Source organism: Petaurus breviceps, unplaced genomic scaffold (genome assembly GCF_028583685.1).
Source record: "Petaurus breviceps papuanus isolate PSGF00001 unplaced genomic scaffold, PetGlider_PUasm1.0 90750, whole genome shotgun sequence".
In the NCBI taxonomy this organism is placed as follows: domain Eukaryota; kingdom Metazoa; phylum Chordata; class Mammalia; order Diprotodontia; family Petauridae; genus Petaurus; species Petaurus breviceps.
The window spans coordinates 13,029,131-13,039,230 of record NW_027187335.1 but is presented as its reverse complement, the minus strand read 5'-3'; positions in this window follow the sequence as shown (position 1 = coordinate 13,039,230).

The following is a 10,100-nucleotide window of genomic DNA, read 5'->3' as shown; positions in this document are numbered from 1 at the left end:
ACCAAGTTTGAAAAGTGCAGAAGACCATCTGTGTTGGTAAAACAGATTTCTCATCCTTAGCCAAAATCCCCACAGCTCCCTGCCCCAAGCTGAGCAGCAGGAAGGATAATGCAAGCTACAGGGTGAAATCAAACAATTTTTGCTCTAGGAGGGAACATAGGATACAGGGAGGGATTTAGAGCTTAATCTTCCTGCTGCTAATGATTTATCAGCTGCCAAGAGGAGTAAGCAGGGCTGGGTGGCTCCCCTGGCTTGTTTGGGGCTGAAACTTCCCAGACATGGAAGCAGCAGGGTGGCCTGTCCGCCCCCTCGAGGGTGGGGTGCAGCTTGCCCATGGCTGTCCCTGTCTGGCACAGCCCTGGGTGGCAGAGCTCAGAGGCACTGGGAGCTGCCAGGAGCATCAGGGTGGGGTACTAGGGTGGCAGGACACCCTACTCTCAGGCCTCAGGCTTGTTTCCACTGGCCAGCTCTTTGCTTGCTGGCAAAGGGAGGCTAGGTATCATGGGTCAAGTTTTGCATGCCACCCTTGGGGCCCTCCTAGGCCTTTTCCTCCCCCCTCAAGCATGACCCTACTTTGTTCTTTCTTTGCTCCCCAGAACACCTGCCATCATCATTCCAGGTTCCTCTGATTCCCAGAACCAATCCCTCTCCAATATGCAACTGGAGAGATAGTACTTAGATAACAGGAAGGAGGGTAAATATGGAAGAAGAGGAAGACATCTTATCCCCTAGGAATCTCTGAGAAAGGAAAAGATTTCTGTGTTTCTGTTTGTATGCTCAGAAGTGAGAGGATGGATGAAAGGACCTCTGGCTCTGTCCTGACATTAAATGCAAAGTTCAAAAAGTGGAAAATCTGGATGAAGCCAGAACTAGGGACAGGGTCCTTGAACCTGGCCAAGGCCAAACCATCCCTCTCCCTCTTCTTTAGTTCCCTGAAACCACAAATGAGGTAGGATAGTCACTCCAGGGGCAGCTGGACATGGGACAAAACATCCAGAGGTTCAAAATGTTTTTGTTCTCACAAAGGAAAAAAAAGGGACAGATGTTCCCCCATCACCACACACACGTACATCCCAAGCATTGGACACAGTCTCACTACTCCCTCAGAGATGTTCCTCTCTGAGCTCACCTTCAGCATCTGAATCCTGCCCCCAGGCCCTCCACTGTGCAGGAGACAGGCCTCCCCACCCTGTCAGGGTAGAGGTAGGGGGAAAGCTCCTCTCCTTCAGTCTCCAGGCAGGCCCCAACACAGCAGCTGAGAGCAGCAACGAGCAATCTCCCAGGGCTCATTCTCCACCATTTAGGGAAGACCCAGAGGTTAGGGAGCTGAGTGGAAACAAAGACCTTTGCATCTCTGCCCTATTCCTCTAACTTGCTTATACCATGTTCTTCTCTTCTCCCCAGTCCAAAGGAATTATAGGCCCTGAGGATTTTGAGTTGAAAGGGACATTTGAAGGCATCTAGTCTAAATCTGAAGAAACTAAAGACCAGAAAGGTAGAATGAATGAATGAGCATTTACTGTGTGCTTTTGTTTTTATTCAGTTGTGTCTGACTTTTTGTCCCGGGTTTTCTTGGCCAAGATACTGGAGTGGTTTGCCATTTCATTCTCTAGCTCATTTTACAGATGAGGAAACTGAGGCAGACAGGGGTAAGTGACTTGCCCAGGGTCAGTATCTGAGGTTGGATTTGAACTCAGGTCTTCCCCACTCCAGGCCCAGTGCTCTATCCACTGTACCACCTACCTGTCTTAAGTAAGAACTAAGTGCTACTACAGGCCAAGCACTATGCCAAGCACTCAGGAAATAAAAACAAAAATGAAGGTAATCCTTCTCTCAAGGAGCTCACATTGTCTATGAGAATACTTCATGAAGATCACAGAACTGGGATTCAAACCCAGGCTTTCTGTTTCCAGACTTAGCATTCCTTCCCTATATCACATGGCTTTTCATCTTCCTCCTTGGGATTTTCTCATCCAAAGTCCCCCAGAGAGAAGATCACACATTTCAGGGAACCCAAGGATCCCAGATGGGCAGAGAGCAGCCCCCTTAGGTTTAGAGTAAATAAGGCTAAGAGGAACGGAGGTCCAAACTTCCCTCGAAACACGCCGGTTGTTCCTCCTTCTTCTCATCTAGTAGGTGACCCCCGGCCCTGAGCTGGCTCAGATTACTGTCATCACGTCTCTAAACCTGTTTCTTCATCTGCACAGTGAGCAGTTTAGAACAGAAAGTCTCTCACATTCCTTCCAGCACTGGGATTCACTGGCTCTATAATTATACCTCAAAGATCCCCAGATCTGAACATTCCTTTCCCACTGGTCTTTGGGGCCCTCTCACATGGAAGAGCAACTCATCCTCCACTGAGGACAGAATGAGAAGAAACCACTTGAGACCATAGGAAGGAAGGCAGGGAGGAAATGAGCATTTATTAAGTACCTACTGCCAAGCACCGTGTTAAATACTTCACAAATATTACTTCATTTGATCCTCACAATAACCCTGGGAGAAGGGAGCTATTATGCTATATGCTATTATGATCCCCATTTTAACAGTTGAGGAAACTGAGGCAGATAGTGACTAAGTGAGTTGCCTGTGGTCACACGGCTGGAAAGTGCCTGAGATCAGATTTGAACTCAGGTCTTCCTGATTCCAGATCCAGCTCTATGCAATGCACCACGTAACTGCCTTATGCCCATAGGATAGGGGATTGAAGTTAGTCATCAGGTGGAATTTTCTGGAAGTCTTGACTTCTGAATGGAAAAAAGTCTAGGGAATTGCCTTCTTTTTGGTAGAGGGAAGAGGGTTGTCCTAAAACATCATTGGGTGGAGAGGGAGAGGGGACTACAGGTACAGAGGACACATGTAGGATAGGATGAATACCTGGAGATAAATGGAAGGGCTACATGACCTTGCATAGGTCTTCTCAGTCGTGGGATTTGGGTTCCTGCCTTGGCCTGTCCACCACCCCCAACAAGGAGAGGCTGCTGGCAATAGCAGTTAGGGCACCTCCCACCTCCCAGCGGTGTATCAGCACCTCTACCCAAACAAAGCAAAGACAAGAAGAAAGGCAAGTGAGTTCTCTCTGCCCCAGGTCTTGGGGCCTCCACAGGCTAGGGGCATAAAGAGAGGACAGGAGGAGCTCCTGCCCTGGAGAGTTAAGGGAGACAGATATAAAGCCCCTTGTGTATACCATTCCCCATTCTGCGGCTCTTCTGCAAGAGGATCACCCTAGGGGTGATTCAAGGAAGGGGGAATCATAGGATCACCAGAGTGCAGTTGTTTTGTTTTGGCTTTTGAGGCAATCAGGATTAAGTGACTTGTCCAGCATCACCCAGCTGGTAAACATCTGAAGTCACATTTGAACTCAGGTCCTCCTGACTCCATGGCCAGTGCTCTATCCACTGTGCCACCTAGCTGCCCCAGGAGTATAGATTTAAAGCTGGAAAGAACACATATAATCCAAACCCTTTATTTTACAAATGAAGAAACTCAGAAACAAAGGGGCTAAGTGACTTGTCTAAGGTCGTGCATACGTCCAAGTGGCAGAGCTGGGATTTGCACCTCCAAATCCATCCATCACTCTTTCTACCACACCTTTCTATACAAGAACACTGCTCATCCCTGTCTCATTTCCAGCTTCCCAGGGTTGCCTGGAGGATGTGGAGGGCTGGGGGGAGGGGGGAGGGAGAAAGAGAGTTGTGACATTCACGCTGAGAATCTCCCACAATGTTGTCAGTGGAGAACACTTGATGAGTAGGGGCTGGAAGGAGACAAAGCAGACATCAGTTAGGCATGTGCAGTGTGCAGGCTTCCCTGCATACACAACCTGCTTAATTTGTGTTGGCTAGTGATTCCACAAGTGTATGATTCAATAAGCATTTATTAAGCACCTACTACACACAAGGTCATATGGGGCTATCAAGACAAAAATTAAAATTGCATCTGCCTTCAAGGAGCTAGCATTCTACCAGGTGATTGAGAAATGAGAGAAAGTGAGAGACAGAGACACTGAGAGAGACAGAGAGACAGAGACAGAGAGAGAGAGAGAGATAGAAGGAGAGGGAACAGGTGAGAGACATAGACAGACAGATAGGGAGAAATAGTGATATAGTGGTAGAAAGAGGGAGAGGCGGAGAAGGAAAAGACAGAGAGACAGAGACTACCTCCACCAACCATGGCTCTGAGCATTTGGAGCAGAATTTCAAGGGGTATGACAAATACCACTAAAATTCACAATTAGAAGGCCCTAAGACCAGGTAGAAGAATAAATGATCCCAAGCAAAAAGAAAACCACCCTTTGCTTCCATTTACCACAGCTAGTCCTCCTTGGGCTTTTTCCTTCCTCGTGGAGCCATTATGGGATGTGACAAGAGGCCACCACTCCCAGGAGCTCAAATTTATAAACAACCTGAGAGATAGAGTCAAGCAAAAGCCTGGGTGTGACAGACCTTGTCTGAGGCAGCCCTGAAAGAGCCAGCTCCCCCTCTTGGTTCTACAGGGGGCAGAGAGAAGTATTCTAATTGGCTGAGTCCTCAATCCCCTATTAGACTATAAGCTCTATGAGGGGAAGGGACTGTATCATATTTTCCTGTTCCTCACACACACAACATTCTACCTCCCACTCTGTGCCTTTATAAAGGCTGTTTTCTACAACACACATATACACAAACCTCTTAGATTATAAGCTCCTTGAGGGCAGGAACTGTCTTTTGCCTCTTTTTGTATCCTGGGCACTTAGCACTGTACATGAAACATAGCAGGCGCTTAATTAATATTTTTTTATTGATTAGAATCCCTAGCTCCCTTCGAAGTTCAACTCATGCCACCCCCTACAGGAGTTCCTTCCTGATCCCTCCAGACCCCAAACTTATCCTGCATATATTTCATATATATAAAATATGTAAATGTTGCTTCCCCAATAGAATATAAGCTCCTCGAGGCCAGGGCTGTTCAATTTGTGTCACCAGGGCCTAGCAAAGTGCATGACACAACATAGGACCTTAATAAGTGTTGAGTAAATGGAGAGATGCATATTCACAGCCATGTTTGCAGGAACAGATGTTAGCTTTAGTGACTGAGAGGTGAAAGGCTGGGTAGGACTAGAGGGTGGTGTGGGAAAGTGCTGGGTGGTGGAGGAAGTCTAGAGAATACCAGAGGAGGATGAGATCCCCTATGTTCCAGGGCCAAGGTGAGAAGACCTTCTCCCTCCAGAAAAGGAGAAGGCCCAGAATGGGTAGTGTGACAGGCAACATCCCACTGACAATCCCAACAATCACACAGAAGGGCAGTTCTATCCCCCTAAAGCCTGCTGGCATTGCTGTGTACCACTGGTCTTCATCTCACTCCCCAGTCCTACACCCGAAGTCCTGTTGTTCTTCCACCCTCAGCCTGACATGAGGCCTTAGCCCCTGAATCCTTAAAAAATCACCTCACTTCTCCTTATCACCTTTTCAACAAGCCTACATCACTCTCCTGCCTGGATGCAGTCTTCAACCAGTCACAGCATCCTGCTCTGGGCCCCATGCCACCCCCTCCCCATTACCTCACCCCCAAAGCATCCCAGGGTGGCCCTGTCCTCTCCCCTATCCACGCCCTCAGCCCCACAGTCTGTCATCTCCTGATTCCCACTGCCCTGCCCAATTCCAGCATCCCCAATACTCAAGGAGGCTTCCGCACCTTCACCCCACCCCCTGAGCTCTTCTGTTTCCCCACTTCCATTGCCCACTCAGAAGATTCTTTTGTCTCCTTGCTCAGCTATTGAGGACCTGCCTAAGGAGGCCCTAGGGCTCAAGGCTCACCCACTAAAGGTTTGTTTCTTGCTTCAGAGGAGGTAAGGTGCCTCCTCCCCCAGCTCCACCTTTCACTTTCCCCTCTGGTGATGCTAGACTAAGGGCTGAGGAATATTTCAACTCTTCTAGAAAGATTTATCCCTGGAGTCTGGGACTAAGGCCTGCCTCTTCCCTGGTGGGAGAGTCATAGGCCCAGTTCCACCTCTTTCTAGCTTACTCACCCCTCTTCCCGCTTCCAATCCTGGTCTCTGGGGACTCAGGAAGCAGAGCTCTAAAGGTGTCCCAGGGAAAAATAACTTAATTCTATTCAACCAACATTGTTTAAGCACCTATAGTACCAAGCACTGTGCTAGGTACTTGGGATAGAAAGACAAAAATGGCATAGTGCCTACCCTCAAGGAGCTTACATTCAATAGACATAGACTATGCACAAATAAGTACATGCAAAATATATACAGAGTAAGTAGAAAATGGAGGCAGCTAGGCAGTGCAGTGGATAAAGTGCTGGGCCTAGAGTCAGGAAGACTCCTTTTCCTGAGTTCAAATCTGACCTCAGACACTTACTAGCTGTGTGACCCTGGGTAAGTCACTTAACCCTGCTTGCCTCAGTTTCCTTATCTGTAAAATGAGGTGGAGAAGGAAATGGCAAACTTCTCCAGTATCTTTGCAAAGAAAATCCAAAAAAGGGTGACGAAGAGTCATATAGGACTGAAAAATAACTAAAGGAAAACAAAAGTAGAGAGCAATTGAAGTGGGGTGAAGTGAGAGAATGAACAGCTAGTGGATGAAGGAACTCCTCCTTTAGGAGGAAGCCCCTGAGCATGCCCCTGTAGGATGTATCTTCTGAGGAGGCTCTAAAGAAAGCTGGAGACTCCATGAGGCCTTTGTTGTGTGGGAAAACATTCCAGGTATGGGGGGCACAGCCTGAGCAAAAGAAGGTAGAAAGTCACATACAGGGAACAGCAGGAAAATCCAGGAAATTCGAGATAACGCCAATTAGTAACCGATCAGAATTGGGATGGGATATCGAAAAAGACATTAGATCAGCCACGGGACATTTGGGCCGACTGCCTGTATCCATATGCCAGCATGAACCACCAGATAGCTCAGGAAGATGCCAATTTGGACGGAGTTCAGTGTATGAGGGGGAGTGATGTGATACCAGTCTGGAAAGATAGATTGAAATCAGATTATAAAGGGATTAAAATGTCAGAGGCATTTTTTTTTTTATGTTAGAGGCAATATGGAACAATTAAAGAGAGTGACATGCTCAGAGCTGTGCCCTGGGAATATCAGTTTAGCAGCTAGGTAGAGAATGGATTGGAAAGACTGGAAGCACCGAGACCAGTGAGGAGGAAGTTCAGGTGGTTGTTGCTGTTGTTGTCCAGTCATTTGCTTGTATCCAACTTTTCTCTGTGACCCCATTTGGGTTTTCATCGGCAAAGATATTGGAAGGTTTTGCCATTTCCTTCTCCAGCTCATTCTACAGATGAGGAAACTGAGGCACACAGGGTTAGGTGACTTGCCCAGGGTCAAGCAGCTAATTACTGTCTGAGGCCAGATTCGAACCCAAGATGCATCTTCCTGACTTTAGGCCAGCCCTCTATCCACTATACCACCTAGCTGCTCCAGAAATTTGTGACCCTATTTGGGTTTTCTTAGCAAAGATACTAGAGTAGTTTGCCATTTCCTTTTCCAGCTCATGGTACAGATGAAGAAACTGAGTCAAACAGGGTTAAATGACTTGCCCAGGGTCACACAGCTAGTAAGTATCTGAAGCCAGGTTTGAATTCAGGAAGATGAGTCTTCCTGACTCCATGCCTGGTACCCTTTCCTTTACGCCACTTGGCTGCCCCAAATAGCCCTGATAAGAGGTTATAAAGGCCAGAAATAGTGCAGTAGAGAGAAATAGACAAGTGAAAGTAAGGAGACAGATGAGTAGCCAGAGAATCAAAAGAACTTGGTGACTCCTATATAAGGAGGAAGGGAAAAGTAAAAGGTTGAGGATGACTGACTGTGAATTTCCCCTTTGTGGATCTCAACACCTCTTCAGGGTATGTTGGACAAGAGCAGCAGTTCTCAAAGTGCAGACTCCAGGAGCTCCCCAAGACCCTTTCAGGGGGTCCATAAAGTACAAACTATTTTTATAATGCTAAGATGTGATTTGCCTATCAAAACATTCCTCCATTTTCCAACTACATATCTGTGTGAGGTCAGATTTTCTTCATATGCTCTAGCTCCTTGGCAATCAATTGAATGCAAAAGCAGATATAAGAACCCAGCTGCCTTCTGTTAAGCCAGACATTAAAGAGATTTGGAAAAAAAATGATATGACTTCTCATTAATTTTTTTGTTTTGTTTTGGAAAATACAGTATTTTTTTTTTTCAGGAAAAAATGGTATTCAAGTTAACATTTAATGGGCTTGTTATTTTTATTTTAAGTAAATTGATGAATATATTTAAATTTTGTTTTAATTTCTAATATGGTAAACATCGATAAACATAAACCTAGTAAACAAAAGCACTTGGAGGGTCCTCAATAATTTGAGGGTCAAAGGTTGAGAGAACAAAATGTTTAAGAATTACTGAATTAGAGGATCCCTAAGGTTCTCTACAGTTCCAGATTCATTGGATACTACTACCACTTTGGCATGACAAGTACCCTGCCTCAGAGGCAGAATGACATGCTTCCATGATGGAAGTCACAGAACTAGTGTCAGGGCCTTCAGCCGTTGTGGTTCCCTCCCCCTAGGAAAACTGCTTATAAAACAAGCCTTCACAAGGCGGCTAGGCAGTGCAGTGAATAGAGCACCAGCCCTGGAGTGAGGAGGACCTGAGTTCAAATTCAGCCTCAGACACTTAACACAAAAAAACTAGCCATATGACCTTGGGCAAGTCACTTAACCCCAATTGCCCTGCCTTCCCCCTCAAAAAAAAAAAAGACGTCTCCTCAATTCAGACCCCCACCCCAAACAAATTCTCCATTGACCCCTTTTGGGAGATGTGGTGCCCTCAAATTGAAACATGATAACATCCATCCACCCTGGTAAGGAAACTCTAAACCATCCTATACCTTCCCCTCCCTCCCCCCCCACCATCCCTATTACTTACTGTACAGGGCAACACCATATTCCCAGTCCCTCAGGTTCAACACACAGGAGCCACCCAGGACTCCTTAGCATCTCACACCTCACACACACATCCAAACTGTTTCCAACATCTGTATCTTTCTATGACCCCCTTCCCTCTTCCGACATTGCCACCACTCCAGTATAAGCCCTCATCACCTCACCCTGGACCATTGCAAAAGCCTGCTGATGCACCTTCCTGCCTCAGTTCTCCCGCCCCCATCCAAATTATCCTCTATCCAGCCACCAAAGTGATTTTCCTAAAGCATAGGTCCAATTACATCACAAACTTTCACAATAAAACTCCAGTGGCTCCCTATCATTTCCAAGGTCAAACACCAAATGCTCTGTTTGGTATTTAAAGCCCTTTCACAACCTGGCCCCCTGCTACCTATCCAGTCTTCTTACACCTCACTCCCCAACAAAAACTCTTTATCCCATGGCACCGGTCTCCTGGCTGCTCCACAAACATGATACTCCATTGCTCGACTCTGGGCATTTTCTCTCACTGTCTCCCATGCCCAGAGTGTTCTCTCTCCTTATCCCAGCCTACTGGCTTCCCTGACTTCCTTTAAGTCTCAACTAAAATCCCATCTTCTACAGGAAGCCTTCCCCAGCCCCTCTAGAATAGAGCCCTCCCTCTGCTGATTGTTTCCTATTTATCTTGTATAGAACTTGTGGGTATGTTATCTCCTTCATTATACTATAAGCTCTTTGAGGGCAGAGACAGTTTTCTGCCTCTTTCTGCATCCCCAACACTTAGTACAGTGTCTGACATATAATAGGTGTATAATAAATGTTGATTGACTGATTAGGAATCAGTAAGAATTGATCTAGAGTTCCCACTCCAAGCAACTGGCAGATTCCTCCTGCTCCCCAGATCTTGGATACATTAACCCTATGTGCAGTTTTCCTCCATCAAAATGTAAGCTCCTTGAGGGCAGCAACTGTTTGCTCACTTGTATTTGTGTCCCCAGTACTTAGCATATGCCTGGCTGAAAGTAGATGCATAATAAATGATTGCTCATTCATTTATTCATTCACATGGGTGAAGAAGATAGGGAGGCCAATACCCTTTTTCATTCAGATATAGATAGGGAGACAAACAGAGAAAAAGGAGGAAGAGGAGGAGGAGGAGAAGGAGGAGGAGGAGGAGGAGGAGGAGGAGGATGAGGAGGAGGAGGAG